The sequence below is a fragment of the Lichenostomus cassidix genome, chromosome 11 (assembly GCF_008360975.1).
Source record: "Lichenostomus cassidix isolate B80296 chromosome 11, HeHo_3.0, whole genome shotgun sequence".
In the NCBI taxonomy this organism is placed as follows: Eukaryota; Metazoa; Chordata; class Aves; order Passeriformes; family Meliphagidae; genus Lichenostomus; species Lichenostomus cassidix.
The window spans coordinates 16,837,521-16,858,695 of NC_139492.1; the positions used below are offsets into that span (position 1 = coordinate 16,837,521).

General features: G+C 42.1%; 1 long non-coding RNA gene across 3 annotated transcripts in view; it reads right to left on the reverse strand.

Moving 5' to 3' along the window:
• The window catches only part of LOC146432391 (uncharacterized), a 76,880-nt gene that overhangs the window by 29,544 nt on the left and 26,161 nt on the right, over positions 1 to 21,175 (reverse strand). For 2 of the 3 annotated variants that reach the window (XR_014854428.1, XR_014854426.1), the window contains exons 3-4: positions 4,671 to 4,890; positions 4,466 to 4,531 (exon numbers count right to left, since the gene is read on the reverse strand). This is a non-coding gene — a long non-coding RNA (uncharacterized LOC146432391). Of the gene's footprint in view, positions 1 to 1,250; positions 1,887 to 4,465; positions 4,532 to 4,670; positions 4,891 to 21,175 lie in introns of those variants that run through there. The other variant, XR_014854427.1, reaches the window with a different exon arrangement.

Below are 21,175 nucleotides of genomic sequence, written 5' to 3' on the forward strand. Positions count from 1 at the left end.
TTAATGAAGTGTCTTTTTTTCTGCTCGTAATGAAATTAATTCTTGGCGTTAGAGCTCTGCCTTACATCGGGAAAGTAAATAGAAAATGCACAGAAACTGCATTTATTCATTAAAATTGCAAAATAGCAATTAAATCCTTTTCGCCTTTCTTTCGGAATCATCTGTTCCAAAGCATCTAAAGCAGAGGCCAGCTGTGGGTCAGGCTGATCAGGCAATGACAGCCCCATTTGGGACCAGCCTCTGGCATCTGGGGACTTGGTCATATCTGAGCACATTTGTTTTCAAGAAACAAACCCCCTCAAAGGAATCCATGCTAAAGAATTAAGTAGAGAAGTCAGGAAGTCTCAGCATGGGCAGATGAAGTCTCTGCAGCTCAGCAGAGGAGGTTTAATTGTTATTTTGTCCCAGAGGACAGAGCTTTTCTCTCAGTCAGCACAAACCAGGACAGATGCTGACCTGGGGATCCACCTGCCTCCTCAGTGCATCCCAGATCCAACCCCAAACTGCTCCTCGAGAGATTTTAAGGAACCTGTGAGGTCTCAAGGATGGATTCCTTGGATTCCAGCCCCTCGGAAGTCAGCATGAGCTCTGAGCAACTGTGGGCTGAGGAAGGAGAGCAGTTTGCTCACAGTCCTCATCCCTCTGATATTTAATGTTACTGTAACACTTCAGCCCAAAGTGCCTGTCAATGGGAGTTAAGTATCATCATCCTCATAAAACACTTCTGAACACGAGTGCAAAACAGGGAAGGCATTTGTGAGCTCAGCTCTGTGAAGCTCTGCCAGGACACAGACCTGTCACAGCGAATGTTTCATTAGCAACATCTGTTCTTTTTGACATCCCATTTTCTACACTTCCTTCCACTTTTCTGCCAGTGACATGGAGCTGGCACAGCCACTTTGGTCTGCCCTTTAAACCTTCCTCGTGCTAAGGAATGTCTTTTTTATTCCCTAATAGCACTCAGATGGTGAAAGGGGCACACAGGACACCAGCAACAAATTGGTTCCATAAGTAGCTGCTGGGATCCTGCAGTGACTCTGTCTGAGCTGGACAAATTAAGAAGTCCAAGGTGATACACCTCTATCTCTCCCCCCACATCATTTGCTATCATTCCATATGGTCCATCCTCTGCAGAAGAGGTACATGTCAGCCTAAAATAATTAAGAATTTATCTCCTTTCTGGGAAAGACAAACACGCCCTAAGAAGATGAGGAGCTCACAATGTGACAAGGATTATTTGTCTCATTACTCAAGTATCAATCATACAGCAGGATAAAGCAAAGGCATGAACGACAGACCACAGGTGAGGAGTTCAATGGGATACTAGCACAATTCAGTATCTCCCCTATTAGTACAAAGCCAGCTTCCACTGCAGCCACATGGGCAACAACTCGAAAAAAAACCCAAACAAACAGCAGAACTGAATGATTTTACTGCTGCCCAGTAAATCATTATAAGCTACACTGCTCATAACATCCTGGAGTCTTTCTGCCGTGTGATATTTTACCTGAATAATAAGTCTGAGATTAGTTTAATAGTTTATTGCTGAAACACTAATTTAATTAAAATATTCTCGGAGCTCTACTGCAGTAATGCAGTGTGGATTTATATCTACATTCTGCCTGGGGTCTCAGTGAAATTGCATCAGACTTGCCATGTGTGTGGCAATCTAAATCCACAAATGTAAATGCTGAAGCTTCTTGCCTTACCAATTTTTCATCACATCCATCAAAACGTTGCACGATAGCATCAGCCTTTTGAAATGGGAGATCTGAAAACTTCAATTTGGTTTTTTAAACAAGAAATTTGTTGAGAGCCACTTCTCCTCGTATAACGCTTTGATACTGATGGATTTTGACGACTTCTTTTTGTTTCTCTCTTTTTTCCTAGTTAAATAAATTTTACCAAGAGATCCCCAATCAGTCTTCCGTCTCTAATGTCCATTTTCTCAGTGTTGAAGCATACAGAAAAGCACAGCAGATGTGTATGGAAAGCATATGGAGTCAGGGAAATACCAGTTATAATTCAACATCAGAGGAAGCCACCAGAATGCTTAAATGGGAGCTGGGAACTCAGAATTCAGAAGATCTGCCTATAAGCAGCTACCCAAAACCCCTGACTTTCTGTCATATTTGTTAGTGGGTGTTAAATGATGGTACAGGCAGGGAAGAACTACTTTTGCCTTTCTTGGCACCCATAAAGGCTCAGCAGCAGCACTCATCTGTATTAATGGCCAATACAAAACCTACTGAATTACCCAAAGGCTTTGGATCAGGCCCTGGTATTAAGAGTGCTTTATATTTTTGAAATCGCTAGTTAATAAATAAAGGGACCAGCAGATGCTACAAGAAAACAAAGCAGTATAGTTCCTGGGATTTATTAACCAATAAAACTTGTTGTTATTGTGAACTGCAAATGGTTTCCTCTGTGCAGCTCTTTACATCAGTTTTTAACAGCTCCTATAGAGAAGAAATCCTTTTTCATTACATTATTGGTGTACCTGGGCCCAGATAAGTGGACAGAGAAATGTGGGACAATCGGGGAACATCTAAAACACTGAGCCCCAGAGGGCAAAGGAGTGTGCACGGGGAGGTGCAAACAACCAGAACACAGCCTGGAGAGGAGCAGATTTAGCACTTCTTACAGGAACAGACCTGGAAAGCTTTTCAACTTCCCCTGCTGGTGACTGAGATCACTGGCTGGGGAGGTGAGCTGGGGACAGAGAGTGACCAGAGCTGGTGTGTCCCTGCTCTGCCATGCAGGGCTCAGACCTCACACGGCTTTGTCACCACTCCCAAGATAAGATATGATTGCTCTTGGAGGAATGTAGAATGGAGCAACTCAAACAGTGCTGAACTTCAGAGATTTAAAATGTGAAGAAGGATTGAGAAATGTTGATGCGCAGCCAGCCCGGTAAAAATAAAGATGATAAATTTCTCTTCAGATTGCTAGAGATTTAGGAATTAGAATTATGTCTCTCAGTCATTTTTTCCTGCTTTGCTTTTCTCATTCTTTTTATTACCACATTAAATTATGCCACTTGGCAAATGGCACAGTGGCAAAAGTTCTAGAAGGGTGATTTTGGGTAGTAAAATTGTATCCAAAACAGTCATCATGCATGCATGGGCATTTATGTGCAAAATATTCTTCCCCAAAATTGGGATTAAAAGGCAAAATTGTGTTCCCAGAAGAGAAGTGAAACACTGTTTCAATTATTTAAAGAATGTATTGGGTTGTTTTGTCTTTTAAATGTTTCACCTGTATGTTATTTATATTTCAAACCACAGTGTATTTTGTTTTCATTAGAAAAAGTTGACACATCAGCAGCTTGAAACCATTTTTTTCAGTATTTTTCCTGAAGCAAGAAGTTCAAAAATGCTATTTTTTTTCCAAACGTTAACATTTTCCAGAGGAGAAAAAAAATTCTCCAAAGGTCTATTTCAGCACCATCCTGTGCAGCCTGACACAGCTGGATCCAAAAGCCACTGAAGGTAATGAAATTCCTTTGGTTGGTTTAGGTGGTTTGGGAGTCAAGCTTTTCACTGACCAGAAAGAGGCAAAAATCCTCCAGTGGTAACCTGCACTGGACACTGACCATTGGCCAAAGAGGAGTAGAGATGTCCACAGCTCAGAACATCTCTGAGCACAGAGCAAAGGCAGCTTTGCAGACAGAGTGTGGACAGAGTTCGGGAATTGCTTCTCTGAGAGCTGCACCCAGAGCTGGGTCCAGAGAGCCCTGGAGGGGCTGCAGAGTGTCCAGGGAAGGGAACAGAGCTGGGAAGGGGCTGGAGAATTGCTGAGGGAGCTGGAAAGGAGCTGAGGCTGGAGCAAAGGAGGCTCAGGGGAACCTTGTGGCTCTGCACAGCTGCTGCCAGGAGGGGACAGCCAGGGGGTCAGGCTGTGCTCCAGGGAACAGGGACAGCAGGAGAGGGAACAGCCTCAGGCTGGCCAGGGGAGGCTCAGCTTGGCCAGCAGCAGGAAATTCTCCATGGAAAGGGTGCTCAGCCTTGGCAGGAGCTGCCCAGGGAGGTTTGCAGTCCCCATCCCTGCAGGTGTCCCAGGAAGGCCTGGCTGTGGCACTCAGGGCTCTGGGCTGGGGACAAGGTGGCCATTGGGCACAGCTGGGACTCCAGGGGCTGGCAGGGATTTTCCAACCCAAATCATTCTATGTTCCTGAGCTTTATGTTCCAATTTAACAGAATCCACATAATCTTTGCAGTTCTGCTGATTTTCAGGGGCAAATTTTCAGAGCCTCCAGGTAGAATTTCCCTGTGCTGCTGATTGGTACCCAAGCATAAAATTCCCAGGGGAGGGTGGAGGGAAAGCTTAAGGATGAGAGTTAGGATTATAATATATGTGAATGAGAAGACCTAGAAATCTTGAAAAATTAAGCATTTAGCATCTCTTGACTGATGCTTTTAAGTTATGGCATGGAAATTTTTTGAGACCATTTGTCTTCTCACACCTTAAAATGTGGGGAATGCTCAGAGTAAGCAGCAGTTAAACATCTGTTTTCTTGTCCCTGCATGTCCTGAGACAAAAATCACACTGAATAGCCTCAGCAAATATACAACTCAAATTATCCCAAAACCACAGTTGTATGAAAATTCACTAGGAAAATTCATTATTTGGCCAAACTGCCCAGCTTGCAATTTTGCCACAAGACTTACACTTAGACCAGACCTCCAAAGCTTAGATCAGCTTTCAGGTTTTCTGGGAAACCAAATAAAATCAGGAGAAAATACTGTGGTGATTTTCAGTTGCTTTGTGCTTCACAGTTCCAGGTATTAGATTGTCAGCTCGTAGAAAACTGTACAGCTCAGCTTCGCTGGGTTTGGTGAAATGATACTTATTTACACCAGGTGAAAACCAGGCCTGGGATGTACAAACCTACATGAGCGAAAACAAAAGGGTTTCCTAATCCAGAGTCTGCAAAACAAAAATCCCTTCTGCCTTGCACAAAGAACGTTGGATTTGAATTATCACATGCAGAGTGAGCATAGTTGGCTGCATAGACACTGAAGCCTGTTCTTTTGGCTTGCCAAACTCACAAGGCTTAAAGACCTTTGGAGTGAAAGGAATCACTCCCAATAATTCTTAGAATAGATTCAAAACTAGGACTGGGAGAAAGGCAAGCAAAACCCAGCTGTGGCTCATTCATTACTCGTATTCATAGAATCATTAAAGCATAAACCAAGAAAAAAAAATCATCCCTCAACAGACCAGTGGGGAATTGTTATCATCTTACTAGAGGCCTCTAGAATAGCAGGATTTAAGGAATAAATAGGGCTTTTTAAAATTGAAAATTGCATGTCTGGTAAGCAGATGGCTTTCAAGGCAATGAACAAAGGCAGCTAGAGGATGTTACAGCCCTGTAGGATGGTGGATGCAGTGCACAGGCTGAACAAAACAAAAAACTGCCAACCAAAAAGGCAGCAGCCATTAGCAAATGTGAGGACCAGGTACATCTAGCTGGAGTCTTGGCACAGGGGCTCAAACAGGAACAGAAGTGTTCCATCCTTTTTGTTCCCTTCCTCTTCCGAATCCAATTGGCTTTGGAATTCTTTGTTGCCAATTTTCTTTGAGGTGCTATTTTCCAAAGAGAGAGAGGGAGAGGATCTTCCCAGTCAAAAACCAAACCAGAGTCCAGCTATGTCACCCTCCATTGGATATTGTGTCCCCTTTGTTCCCAGGTGCTCAGTCAGAGACATTCTGTCTCTCTCAGGGCATCCCTCAGGCTGATCCTGCTCCTCGTCCTGCCACAAACTTCACTTCTCATGGCACAGCATGATCCAAACTGAGAATTTCAGAATGCACATGGAAAATGGACTTTGCTGACTTCGAAGCTGCTGTGTTAGTGAAATTCAGGCACCAGAGACCCACAGTCACAGACTGCACGAGCTGATTTTCATGCGAGCGCCTGCATGGGCAAACACTTGTATTATGAAAATCAAAGCCCCAGGTGGCAGGCTCTCCAAGGCCTGTGCAACCAGGGAAATGCATTAAAAATGCATCTAGTAAGGACTGTGCATATTGGAATGATATGCCAAATATACAGGCCTTTTGAAAACCCAGTTTCATGTGTCAAAATTCAAGCTCTTTTAATCTGCCTTAAAAAAGGGTTGGATTTCCTGAAATGGGGCTCAGAAGCCTGTGATTTCTGGCTGGAGAGGCAGCAGCATTCTCCCAGCAATTGAGTCAATTCTCGTTAAGAGTCATGACTGTTTGCATAAATAGAAATGACAGTTTATAGGTAAATCCTACCCAGTGTGGAGTCCATTCATTTTAAACGTTATGCTCAAAAGGCCACAGCAGCATAATAATGGGAAGGCAGGCATGGAGCCTCCAATAAAACTGCCCCCACTGGGTCAGTGCCACTGCATGGTGTGCTCTGGGCAGTTACAGAGCCATTAGACACTGGGAGGTCAATCAGAGCTCAGCCTGTCCGTCATAAATACCAGACCTAAAGGCCACAGGTGGGAATTTGACAGAACTGCTCTGGTCTCCACTCTGATAGAGTATAATACCTATGTGCCTTGATAAGGAATCGGTTCTCATCCATCCAAGCATTTCTTAAAGTGACTCTTCTGCACACAGCATCTCATATGTTGGTTATTTATTAAGGTACTCCCCTGGTGCTCATACCTCAAGGCAGAACTGTATTGGCATTTTTTCCCCTTCTCTCCTGTGGTTGTGGAGACAATGCAGTAGGAACTCTGCTGCTCACATTTTTCCATCTACACTGTCTTATCACTTGATGGCAGATGGTTTGGGGGAATCTTAGGGAGAAAAGAGCTCTGCTAATGTCACCATCATATCTTGAACTTTAGTCTTTCCCCACTGCATGGTATTTGTTAGCAAACATGGACACCAGAGCAGCAGAGCAGCCTGTCTGAACTGTGAGAGCAGCTTTCCTCACCCAGGGAGACAAACCACAAATAACTGTGTTCTGTATATCAGATGGAGGAAAAAAAAAAAAGACAAAACAATCACCCAGCTACCCAGAATCTCTCCCTTATAGTTATTCTGCAAATCAGTAAGTTTGGAAAAGACCTGTAAGATTACTGAGTCCAAGCATTAACCCAGCACTACCATGTTCATTGCTAAAACACATTCCCAAAAACTTCCAAATGAGCTCCCCAGCTCTGTTCCACAGCTCTGCTGAAACCCAGACACCAGTTCAGCCCCAGGTAGGGCATTATGGAGAAGTTAAGGCTTTTCCTTTGTGGGCAGCCGGGTTTTTTGGGTTGGGTTTTTCATACATGGCAATATCTTCAACAAGACCCATTAATGGCAAGGAACTGCCTCAAACAATATCTCTCATCTATGCTACAAAAGCTTCTGAACTTAATTACAGTATTTTTGTGTTTCCCTGCAATTTCAAACTCATTTTAATGGTTTAGGAATGGTGCTGAAGGCTTCACAAACCTAGGGGTTTTGCATAATTCTGGAGTGTATTTAAACCACATCGCTAAAGCAAGCAAAGTCCTATTTAAATATGTAGGAGCACAACTGAATTGCACTGGGGTCCCAGCAGAGAACTTGAAAGAGACACAAACACCAATCCCATTAAGAAATAAAACTCTGCCACGTGTCCAATCCGATTTTATGAACTCTGACTGCTCCTTTCAAAATGATTTTAGCCCAGACAAAGTCAACCCTATCCACCATAACAACTCATGGTTTCATACGTGCAGAGGACAGGCTACTTTCAGTATTGCTCCACTTTTTTTTGTTTTTAAATTATTTCCTGGAGCTTGGGGGAATTTGTCCTGACTGGAGTCAAATGACCTGCAGTGGCTTCTATCCTGAGCAGAAATTGGTTGTGTAGTAAAATAATGAATTTGAGTTGGGAAATTCTCTGGTCCAGTTACTGAAAAAAAACTGTAGTTTGTGTTTTAGGCAGAGCTGATTTAGCAAAGTTTGGACTCACTGAACATGTCCAGGCAATCCAAACCATTTTCTAAGGATCACTGAAGGGCTGCAGGGATTCTTCCCAGTGTTGTGGCAGGACACCAGAACCAATCCTATATGGTCATTTTTCTACATGAAAGCTGCAGCTGAATTTTCCCTGTGACATTCAGGGAACAAATCACAACCTGTTTGCTTTTGTGCTGGAACAAAAGTCTATTTTCACATAGAACTGGCCAATTGTCAAATTCTACTTAGAGGCTCAGAGGAGATTTTTTTACCTGACCAGGAGGAGGTTATTGCTGCAGTCAATTTTTCATGAAATTGTGAAACATGTATCATCAATATTTAATGTTAATAAAATTATAGCTGTTTTGTGCTAAAATTCAGGTACACAAATTAGCACTACAGGAGACTCTTCTGCCTTCTGAAAGATTTTAAAAACATGATATTAGAGTACAAGTCACTTCCTTGTCTGAGGGTCTTAAAACTGGTAGCAAATATTTACTGCAGAATAGTAATAATCTGTTTTCCCACAGTAAGTGTTTCAAAGAACTGTCAGATACTTGTCTTTCTCTCCAGAAAAGGCATTTTCCATCCATAAATAAGCAGGAAGTGTTGACAAAATTGGGTGTGCATTGCTATGACTTCAGATTAAGCATATTCCTGTTAAAATGCATAATTTTGAGGCAAATCTCACATTCCTTACCAAAGGAAACAAATCTCATAGAAATGAAAGTGTGCCCACTTAGGAGATCTCCAGAGCTCTCTTCCAACACAACTATTTTGTGATTTTATGATTTTGTTAATATGAGGAAGAGAAACTCTTTTCTATACTGTCAAGAAAGCCAAGATATTTATTTGTTTCCACAGACTCATAATGTCTGGGCTTTTTTATTGTCTCAAATCAGAATAAAAACAAAGTTATGAAATATTTCATTTTGATCATCAAAATGTTTCAGACTGACAAAATATACTCTTATAGAGTAACACAATCCATTGATCTTAATAAATATTTCAATACACTGTAAACCCTGATGAAGGCAGCATATCCCATGCAGATTTTTTATTTATCTTCCTGCATAAACCTTTCCATTAGAAATTGTTCATCCCCACAGTTTGCAATGAGTTTTTGTTGAGAAATACATTTTGTGCTGGTAGTTTGATTTGCACTGTGGTGTGAGTGGCTCCTGGATGGACAGACAGCAAAGGTCCTTTAATAGTTTTATGTGTTATCCCTTTTTGCCCTTGCTTTGTAGTTTTGGAGCTTTTTGTTACTTTGTTTTTGTTTCTTTGGGGGCTTTGTTGGTTTTTGTTTGTGTGACTGGGTTTTGGGGGGGGATTGGTTTTGTTGGGTTTTTTTGTTTGGTTGGTTTGGGTTTTTGTTTGTTGGGGGTTTTAATTTGTTTTTTGTTTTCCTTGGTTTTGCTTGTTTGGAGGTTTTGTTGGTTTTTGTTTGTGTGGCAGGGCATTTTGGTTTTTTGTTTGTTTGTTTGGGGGGTTTGTTGTATTGGTTTGTTTGGTTTTGGTTTGTTTCTGGTTTGGTTTTGTTTGATTAGAGTTTTTTGTTGGTTTTTCTTTGGGTGGCTGGGGTCTTTGGTTGGTTTGGTTTTGTTTGTTTGCTTGTGGTTTGTTTCTTTTTGGTTTGTTTGGTTTGGTTTGTTTATGGTTTGTTTCTTTTTGTTTTGTTCGTTTGGTTTGGTTTATTTGTTTATGGTTTGTTTCTTTTTGTTTTGTTCGTTTGGTTTGGTTTATTTGTTTATGGTTTGTTTCTTTTTGTTTTGTTTATTTTGGTTTTGTTTGTTTGGTTTTTTATGGTTTGTTTCTTTCTGGGTTTTTTTGTTTGTTTTTTGTTGTAGGGGTCTTTTGGTGGTTGGTTGGTTGGTTAGTTGGAGTTTTTTATGTCTTGAAGATATTCACATAATTCTTCCTTCAACATAGAGACAACAAAAGAGAGCAGAAACTGCTGGCAGAACAGCAGGAAATGGGTGGCAGAGCAGGTAGCACAGGTCTCCCAGGTAAGTTTACTATCCTAACCAAACCCTCTTTCCCTGCAGCTTTCAGCACCAAGGACAAGGACCATGCTGGGCAGCAGCAGCTCTGAGCCCTGGCTGCAGCACTGTCACACAAAGGGTCACTGCAAACTGACAATTTCCTGGGCCAGAAGAGCTCGTGGCTGATGGAATTTGATAACACACGCTGTTCCGTCATGCTGGGGGACACAGCATCACCCCGGAGCTGCTGGAGCAGTGGGAACAGCTCTGTGGATCTGCCCCTCCAGGGTGGATCAGCCACATGGCAAAGCCAAACAAAGTGCCCATCCACTGCACACATCCCTATTCTGTTACAGAAGAGCTTCAAATAGCCTGCAGCAAAGCCTGGGTTTATTTGTCTTTCTCAATTATCATAGACCACTGCATGCAATAATCCTTTTATACATTCTTTTAATTAGGTCACAAAATATGAACGGTTCCTTGCTGAAATGTATATTTATCCAATTAAGAAATAGATAACTACTAGTATTTATCATTAATTACTATCTTCCAGACACAAGGTAAGCATTTGCATTTTATGACATTGTGCCATCAACGAGTAAAGGCAGAGCCAAGTTCATCTCCTGCAATCACTAAAGGTGCAACTCACCTAAAATGTGCCTCACTCTTGGCACCCATATTGAATAAATGTGTGGTAAATCATACCTTGGTGCAGCATTAAACACACTATCTCCACGATGGGATGGTGCAGACACTTTATTGCAAAAATCCAGGGTTCTTAATAAACTGTTAGCTTGTTCTGAGTTTCCATACTTCTGAGGCACAACAAATGTGCTAAACCAACACCACAGACCAGACAGGAACAGCATCAGGTGTGACCAAACACAGCCCCACTGTGAGCACTGATTGGGTCTGTAACTGTTTTACAATTATGGAACTTGTTTGTCACCTCCAGTTTAGCTGAGCCATTCCCAGAATGCTTTTCTAGTTAGCCAAAGGAGCAGAAGTGAGCAAGGATTTTACAAGGGCAGCAAGGCATCACTTTGCAAAGCCTCTCTGCTCCACAACACCCTGGTGGTGTGGGACAAGGGTGGTACAGGAAAATGCCATCAAATCACCCCACTCACTGGGGCTGTGACACTGCTGACTGTGCACAGCCCTGCTCCTTCCCCCTTCCATCTGGACCTACAGGGAGCTCTCCTATTTCCTAAACCCCAGCTAGACTAAAGCTAGATAGAGATGTTTTCCTCAGAACAACGTCAGCCAGGAGTATTTCTGCAGCAGCCAAAGCCTGGGGTGGGCAGAGTCCTGCTGAGCACAACCAGCTCATTTCGTTCCAGGAAGTGGCAGAAGCAGTTCTGACACCAGCTCTCTTCTGCTGCTAAAAGTTGCACCCAAACCTGGAGCATTTCTCAGCAGAGCAGCCTGTCTTCTTGGTGAATAGTGAAAGGCTGGGATGTAGTGAATTCTGTCTGCTGCTTTGATTATCAATTTTCCCAGTAAAGACCAGGTACTGACAGAGGACATGATAAGAGCACTGATTTATTGCTCCCCTCTACAGCTCTCCCAATATCTATCACAGCAAGCCTTTGCTAAAGGGACTAACTCAGGGACTAAATAAACCCAGTGTTACTAAGTTAAGGCTTTGTCTGCACACAACTTCAATTTCTTTAATTATATCGTAAACTGTATTGATAAAAATGTTCCTTTGCTGCTATAATATACTCTCAAATATTTAATATGCTCAGCTGGTCTGAGGCACTTTCACAGTGGTAGAACTGAAAACATACTGAATGAAAAATGGTATCATTGCATTGTACAAGTGGATCACACTAAATTAACGTCTTGCAGAGAAGGTGCAAGAGCTAAAACAAACAGGGAAAAAGAAATTCTCCTGCAGAAGAGAGTGCAAGTAGATAAAAATTAATTTTTAATGTCCAAGATGGAGTGACAGGTAGGAGAGCAAGTGCTCCAACACAGAAAATATAACCTAGCTTTTCCTTCCTAAACAATGGATCACCATGGGCAAAGAATTTTCTCTTTGGAAAGACAGACAAACCCACAAAAGCACTGGAAAGTTTTTATCTTGTTCTTTGGAAAGTGAAGAAACCACCCTGCTTTTTGGGCTCAGATTGAAGTCAGCGATAGTCAGAGCTGTCTGAGACTCAGCTTCTTCCCAGTGCCAGACAAGAAGAGAAAAGAGGCCTGGCAGGGTAAGCTGTGGCTGCTGGAAGTGGCAAGATAATGCAGGAGAAGATGGAATATGTGACATAACTCTGTTCTCTTGCTGTAATTTAGCCAAACAGGCTATGCACCTTGCTTGAGAACTCAGTCAAATGCCAGAGGATGATAATGAATTTGTAATCCAGCCATGCAAAATCTTTTCTTCCTTTTTCAGTTTTTTAATTAAAAGTACTTCATTATAAGAACGTGGTTTATCAACATCTCACAGAAAAAAATGCAGTCAAAACTGCAGGGCAAACAGACTGTCAGCAAACATAAGGTTGTATGTGCCAATCTGGACAGAGTCCTATTATCACTGGGGAAAAAAAACCCAATTTCCCTCCAAGACTTAGTATTTGGTATGCATGGATTCAGGGGAACAAGAAATGGGACCAAACTCTGACACTTCCACCTTAATTATGATATTTTGCTATACCAGAAATCAAAATAAAATTAACAGAAACAGTGTTTGATATCAAGGCTATTTACCAAAAACTCAATCACAGGAAACAGTGACTCTAAAGAGGAGGAATTTAGTTGATCCAAGTGTCCTGATTTGTACTGGATAAGGACCCTAGAGGTATTTAAACATAGCAGACACTCTCTGGTATGAGAAAGGAGTGCCTGACTCAGCCTAAGCAACGTTGTGAGTTAGAGATTATTTCTGCCTGTGTTTTTGGATGAATTGAGCATGGTATATGTACAGCTGGCATGCAGAGACTGAGCCTCCTGAGGCAGGGAGCCACTGAGCAGCCACAGCTGAAGAAGCAGAAGGACCCATTAAAAGCATTGCTCTTCTGTTTATTGGCTGAAGAGCTGCAGAATGCTGATATTCTCTTTTTCAGGGTGTTTCATGCATTGTAATAGATTCAAATACTCCATAGCACTGACTAACTTAACATCCTTTGACTTTCTGGCTGCACGGTGGTCCAGTTTCAAAAAGAATATTTTAGATTCTGTTGGTTAGAATCTCCAAGGTATCTGCTACTTTCTTGTCTCTTTCACTGCCTCCTTCCCCACCTCCCTTACCCTGATGCTCCTGAGTGCACAGCTGAGTCTTTAGACCTTGGAGCTACATCTTCAAAGAGCAGGAGAGGGGAGAGGAAGAGTGCAGAAGGGAAGCAGGATGGGAATTGCACCTCACTCAACTGTTCCAGCTTATTTTCAGAGATTTTTCCTTGCCTCAGTTGCCTTCTCATTGGAATCACATTCCCAGGCATCAAACCTTTATCTCTTAATACAGAATTCAATCACCTGTATTTAGCTATGAATTCTACTCCTAAATAGTAGGTGATCTACCCGAGGTCTTTTTATTTTTGGCACTTCTGGCATGTCTGTGATGGGACTGGTGATGCCACACTTGCTCCATAAGCAAAAATACTTGCAGGGTTTTCTGTCCTCAGATTTATCCCCCAGTCACTGCTGTGTATTCCAGCACTCACACTGAATTCAATCCTATTCCACTTTGAGCTAAGGCTCTCAGTGTTAATGCCCTACCAGGACTTACTATCAATGAAAGAAAAAGCCTCAAGAAGGGTGGGCACAGCAGTAAGAATTACACAGAGAAAAGCATGCTGAGAGCATTTTTGTGTACAACAATCCAAAAACTGGGGACTGTGGCCTTACTTGTCAAATAAGAAACAGCTCAGGTCAGCTTGTAGTCAGGAGAGAGATCTCTGATAAAGCAATCTGTGGTTTTGCAAAGCTCAGTGTTGCTGGTACACAAAATGCTGCTCTCCCTTTCCATTCATCTCCAAATCAGTGTTCCAGGGCTCTCAACACAGGTATCGGAAGCAAAGTGGTTTTGTGAAGTGATCCTTTGGCTGAGAGCCCAAATCTCCTGTGTGCTATTCTTAGAAATACATTATGGCAATCTGGGCTTTTAGGCAAATCACAAATCCCAACCACATCACTCTCCTTATTTGCAAAACTGGGAAATAAAAGACACTTCCAGATCTTTGCAGAGTTCTTTGAAATCCGTGCTTTGAAAGGTTTGTAAGAGCATTTGTTAGTAATGATTACTATTGTTAGTTAACTCGTAGGAAAACTGAGAACAGCCACTAGTTAATATTTAAAAGGCAGCATGAATTGTGTTTATCTCCAGGGCATGAGCTAAAGGGTGCCTTTGACCTCCTGTCAGCACTTGTTATGGAGGAGAATATCTCAAATAATATGTGGCAGATAATAGCTGTGTCTTGGCCATTTTCCAGTATAAACACTCACATTTTGCTTCTTTCAAATTCAGTGAATTATGTTATTCTTCAGTACATGCTTCATATTATTGTAGGACGGTTTTGAAAAATACAGCTGCTGTTCTTGATATCTCCTATTTACATTTGATAGTGGTGTAGGATCAAAATCTGCTCTCAGTGGCCACACAGCCCCAGGAATATGCACATCAAAAACAGTGGAGCTTCCTGCTTGTAATCAACCCATGATTTGTTAAATAGAAATGGAATTACAAACAAGAATAAAAGGGGGAAGGGAGCACAGACTGAGAGTGACCAAAAACACCTTCTGAAGGGCAGGTGGCTGCAGAGTGCCTGGAGTTTTATGGCCCCAGTCCTACATCCAGGGTTCAGCTCCTAGAGTACCCCAGGAAGGGGATGGTGCTCATTCTGGAGCCTCTCCTTTCATAGAATGGAATTGTTTACCTTGGAAAAGACCTCCATGATCATCAAGTCCAACAATCAACCCAGCACCACCACCATGCCCCCAATAAACCATGGCCTCAAGTGCCAAATCCACTTGTGTTTTTGAAAACATGGTGACTCCAAACCGCCCTGGGCAACTCCTTCCCAATCTTGACAGCCCTTTCATGAAAAATATTTTCCCAATATCCCTGTTCCCTAGAGCACAGCCTGACCCCCCGGCTGTCCCCTCCTGGCAGCAGCTGTGCAGAGCCACAAGGTTCCCCTGAGCCTCCTTTGCTCCAGGCTCAGCTCCTTTCCCAGCTCCCTCAGGAATCCTCCAGCCCTTCCCAGCTCTGTTCCCTGCTCTGGACACACTCCAGACCCTCCAGGGCTCTCTGGCCATGCGGGGCCAGAACTGGACACAGCCCTGGAGATGCCCCAGCAGGGACAGCACAGGGGGCAATCACTGTCCTGGCCCTGCTGCCACCCCATGGCTGGCACAGCCCAGGTGCCTTTGGCCTCTTGCCCATCTGGCCACATGCTGGCTCATGTCCAGCCTCTAGACTTTCCCACTGGACACTTTCCAGCCCCTCTGCCCCAGCCTGTATTTAAGCACTGCCCAGTCTCACTACATCCTCAAACCTTATCAGACTGACCTGAACATGCTGACAGTTTAGCTCACATTGTCAGGGACAGCAAGCAACTTGTGTGCAAAATGTAATAGCGTGACTCTTCTTAAAAAAACCCTGCTGTCTGATCATCTCTGAAAACTCTGATTTTAGCAATAATACCACATCCTGCCTTTAAAAGGGAATGTCCAGAGGTAAGCAGGGTTTACCTACTCGCTTTCCCACTGCAGTGGGGAGGCTGCAGTGGGAGCAGCAGAGCACACAGAGATGTGTTTGATCACCCGGGAAGCCATCAAGGAACTCCTCTAGAAGAGACCATATGTGAACGAGGACAGTGTGATGTATGAGTCACATTGCTGAAACCAACTCTTGGATTCCACAGCGCCATTTGAAGGGACAAAACCATTATTTTCTTAGCCATTCAAGCAAGGGAAACACACGAACTCAATTGCCAGCACAGCTACCAGAAGGAAATTATGTATTCCTTTCACTATTCAAGACATTGCTCTATTGCCTTATTCATAGGAAATTCAGCATCTCTTTTGAAAACAGCAAAACAATGACTTTGTCTCCATTTTAATTTGGAAGGAGTCCAAATTAAGCTATTATGAGAGATAAATGATATAATGAGAGCTGCATGCAATTTACTGTAAAAAAAGAAGGAACAAGCAGAATGACCTCTCAAATGTTTGCATTTTTCTTTTTTGAACTTACTGAAATTTTAATGTTCTAGGTAGCGAAGTCAAGTTTCATATTCAGCTTTCCTGTTAATGTCAACATGCACATGACAGGTTCCAACTAAGCAGAAAAATAGGACATTAGGATGCCAACCTAGCGTTCCATTATTATCAAGAATAAATGAACTCAAGTTACACAGAGGTTCAATATTAACTGTTTCCAGAATACACTTCTATGTACAGTTCTGCCTCACAGGAATGTCTCTGTCTGGCAAATATTAGATGTTCTGGCAGTGAAAAAAAATGAAGTCTGGGAGCCTTTGCTTTTTCAGAATAATAATTTTGATATTATAATTGTGAACAAAGATATATTCAAGGTACAGATGTCAACACAGGATCCTGGACCTACAATCCCAAACCTTGGAGCACTAAAGTCCTCGAGCTCCCAGCAAAGGTCATCCTCAGCTTTGCAGCTTCAGGCTTTTAGTCCCAAGTAAGCCAATCAGATTCATACTAAGTGAGGAACACATTATGTTAATGAGTATAATTATGCTAATGAGCATTCCTTCAAGGAATCCTCATTCTTGATTTATTACTCAGATAGTATCATCTGAAACCAACAGAAAGGTTTTGAAAGACTCAATTAACCCCTCTGAGGCAGTCCCAGGCCTCAAAAAATTCACTTTAATGCCACCTTACCCGTGGATTCCCAAACATGGTCTTTGGTCATTGTTTCACTGGGAATTCTGTGCCTTTTTATGATTCTTAATTTTCTTTCTGACAGGACTTCAGCCTTGACTGGGAAAAGACAAAACAAAATAGAACAAAATAAAACAAAATAAAACAAAATAAAACAAAACCCAAAAACACCTAAGCCCCCCAAAAAACCCCAGCCCCACAAAACAAAACAAAAAAAAACCCAAAACCAACAAAAAAACCCCAAATCCTCCCAAAACAAAAAAAAACCCCAAACAAAAAAAAACACAAATCACCACAAAAAAGCTAACCAACTAACCAGCCAAAAGTCCAAAAACCAAACCACAGCAGCAGAAAACCCCACCAAAACCCCAGAAAACCCAAAAAACCCAACCACCCACAGAAAAACCCTATAATAATATTTTTTTCAGAAGCCCCCTGGATTCCTTTGCAAGAACCAATGTCTTGACCTCTGCTGTAAGGTTTGTCTTCCTTGCTCTCTGCAATCAGCCCTGCCCCAGCAGTGGTGTTTAATGTGCTTTATGAGCTCAATGTGCTGAACAGTAGAGTGCAGGAAGGCTGAGGTGTCAGACAGGCTCAGAGAGAGCACAGCTCTGCAGCCCTGAGTCCCATGGTTTAGGGTGCCCACATGGCATCTGTGTGGCCATGGCAATCCCAATCACAGCATCATTGGGTTGGAAAGGACCTGCAAGCCCCACCTTTGACTGAACACTGTCACAAAGTGCCAGTTCTGCTCATCTTTTGAACACCTCCAGGGATGGTGGAGTTACACTCTCCTAGACAGCCCATTCCAATGCTTAACCACTCCTTCAATGAAGAAAATTTTCCTCATATCCAACCTGAACTTCCCCTGGCACAGCTTGAGGCCATTTTCCCTTTTTCCTGTCTCTAGCTGCCCAGGAGAGGCTGACTCCCAGCTGACTCCCAGCTGACTCCACCTTCCTTTCAAGGAGCTGTAGAGAACAAAAATGTCCCTCCTGAGCCTCCTTTTCTCCAGGCTGCACAACCCCAGCTCCCCCAGCTGCTCCTCACAGGACTCATATTCCAGAAGTCACAGCTCTCGTCACTCTCCTCTCACCACTGTGTCATTACTTCATCAAAACTGGGAATGACACACTGCAGCTCTCTGCAGTGACCTGTGACATCCCTCAGAGGCCACAGCACTGCCTGATTGATAACTGACAACTGCCAATGATTAGGAAATTGGTAGCCAGTACAGCATGTGTTACTCTTGCCTGCAGAGCAGGGCATGGAGAAATCATTTCCTTTTTAGCATTCCTAAAGGTTTACTGTTCTTAGCTTTGTTCAAAGGAACTGAAGGCCCTGGGAAAATGATGCAGTTGTATAAACAGGGCAGACATCATGTCAAGCTGCTTTAAAAATGTCACTCTCTCCGTTGCCGCAAGGTTCTGACTTAATACGTAAGAGAAAACAAATGAGTCTGAAAATCTGTTTAGTAGTTTAGAAAATGGGATCTGGGATTGCTTTAAACAAGGTCATAAAGACCTCTCAACCTTTCCCTTCTTTTTTTTTTTTTGCAAATATATTGACTGGCTCGCTGGTGCACTGCAGACAAATATCTACATGCTGCACATAATGAAACCGTGTCGTTACTTCATCTGGGCAAACTCCCAGTGCGATTGCAACCAGAGTAAAACATCTCTGAGCCTGCGAAGAAGTGTCAAAACGAGAAATAGAACAGCACAGACCTGAGATGTTTTCCATTTGCAGACCTTCATATAGGTGTCTTTTTTCATACCCTTAGCCGTATATTGCAAAGCATAATTTGATGATAGACGTGAAACTGTGTATTAGTTTTTATTTTGACAAATTCATTAAACATCACAGAGCTTGAAAAATGAACCAGGAGGCACTAAGCCAGCCTGGGAAGATTGTACTTCATAAACTGAATTGCTCACATGGGCAACATTTTGGTGGAAGTTATAGATTTTCTAGCATATCCCTGATAGATAGCACTAATATAACTTCAATAAAAACTCCGGATATGTCAATATAAAATTTTTTCTAGCATAGAAAGATGTAAGATACTTCAGTTAATAAATTGGAAGACTCCCTATTCCTCATGGAACTCTAACTCACACATGGATTAGGGCAGGAATTGAAGGCATCCAAGGTGCAGCAGGCAGCTGCAGGTATGTGGCTTATAAAAGTAGCCCTAAATTAAGTTATCAATGTACTATGGGCAGTAATTGGAATTTGAGATCTAGAACAAGCATTTCTGCACAACATTAGTATTCTTTTATTTTTAACTCCTAGATAATACCTGAGTTCTCAAAACTGACAACTGAATGAAGAAGATAAACTGTCTCTGCTGCAGACAATTGATGTTCCTTCTCTTTGTTCCCAATATACAACTTCTCACTTACTTCCCTAAGATTTACTGGCTCTTTTTGAAATCCCTACCACTTCCAAATTGATCTGAGGTATGAGGAGTGCAAACAGGTTTCTTGTTTTGAAAGAAAACCAGACAAAGGACTCAGAGGACTGCCAGAGCACAAGGTAAAGGTCTACATTTACACACCTAGCATGTGTAAATGAAAATGCACGTGCATGAAAATAAACACAGAGCATTACTTTGTGTGGAATTTTAAATTCTACACCCATTTCTGCACCTTCCAAACCATGACCTACCCCAACAGGATGTACAAAAGGGACTGGAAAGAGCTGCCTGGTTGTTTTTGAACATTCAATCACCAGTAATCTCAAATAGGAAGAAGACAGGGAAATTCACAACTGTTTGAATGTTTGAACTGTTTGAATGATGACATTTTGGAAAACTGAAATAAAAGTTACTTTTAAAGCCCAAAACACTGCAATGCATGTGACTGAGAGAAAGCAGTGTTCACTGCCAGCTTTCTTATCCTTTAATCACAGATTCCTGTATTTCAATGTTAGCACCAGCACAGGGTATTTATTTTTCTATTGGGGCACCTTTTTGTACTTCTGCCTGCTATTTGCCTCTACTCCAGCACAGTACAGGATAACAGAACATGAAACAATTTTTCATTTGAGTTAAAACCAGAAGAAAGCACATTTAAACTCTTCAGCTGAAGAAATCAATGAATTTTCAGTGATCTGAGACAGTTGTTCTATGCTCAGTGCAGGTAGTGCTCCATAGTCATATGAGAGTCAACAAGATAATAAGCCTGATAAATTATTATTATATTGGCATGACCCAAAATTCAATCATTTGACTCTCAAAACCTACATTGCATAACTTGGGGAAACTATTTATTCTTTCAGTTAGGACAATGGATGGTTTTCTTCTTCCTGATAAAAAACCCCACAAACTGCCCCTCCTTTGATGAAGTTGGAAAAAAAAATGCACAGATGTAAAATCTTTTGGGTTTGTTGATGGCCAAGTACAAAAGAAGGAGAGGAGAGTGTTATACCCACAACATGGTTGAATGCAGTACTGGTAAATATTTGAGGAAGATTTTCTCTTCTGTGAACAAGTGCAATAATTTTCATCATTAATTCATTGGAATATAGGGCTTAAATTCCTTTATGTTTTTTTCTTGCAACCAATATGTGATTAATCTAATATCCATGCTGCATATTCTTCCAGAATGATGATTTCACTTCTGAAAAGTGATGAACTCAGTGGCCAAAAAGCAGGAGATAATACTATCACTGAACTGTTTTCTAGAGAAATACCTGTGGTTAGAGCAGAATTCCCACATTGGGGATCAAATCCAGAACTTAAGCTAAATTACTAAAGTACCTATAGACATTTTGTCCCTAGGAAGATTAGACTGGAAGAAATGCCATCCTGTACAAAAGTACTAACTTGCACCCCAAGTTAGGGGTGCAGAAATCTCACCACAAGCTGGAAAAGCAAAACCGTTTCAATCCCAAAATTTTTAGTCCAATAAAGCATGTTTTCACATGCTCTGTATGTTTATTTGTTTACAAGCAAAGATGTCATTTGGAAGCTCTCCTGGAGCTGAAGCACTCACCCAAACCAGAGCACTACAGTCAGGAAAGTTGAGAAGGAGATTCTAATTCCAAGTTGCTAAATCCACTCAGCAGTTCGCCTTGGTTTTTCGACCTGAGCAGACAAGAAAGTGTCATCCCTCTTTCCTGACATCAGTGCTGTCTCTACAGCAAAGCCACTTACCAAGGGTCCACCCTCACTGTTTGCACTACATCAGATCATTGAAGGTTAATAAAATCTGAGCTGCTTCGAGATCTGACTAGGCGGAGAAGAGCTCTTCAAGTCCCTGAACCTCCTTTCATTTCTGTTTCACACCGGCACAGCATCCCCCTCGTGTCAGAGGAAGCAATTTTGGCAGGTGAACAGGCTGCAGGGATGACCTGAACCTTGTCCACAACAGATGAGAAAATATGACATCGTGCTCAAATGTCTG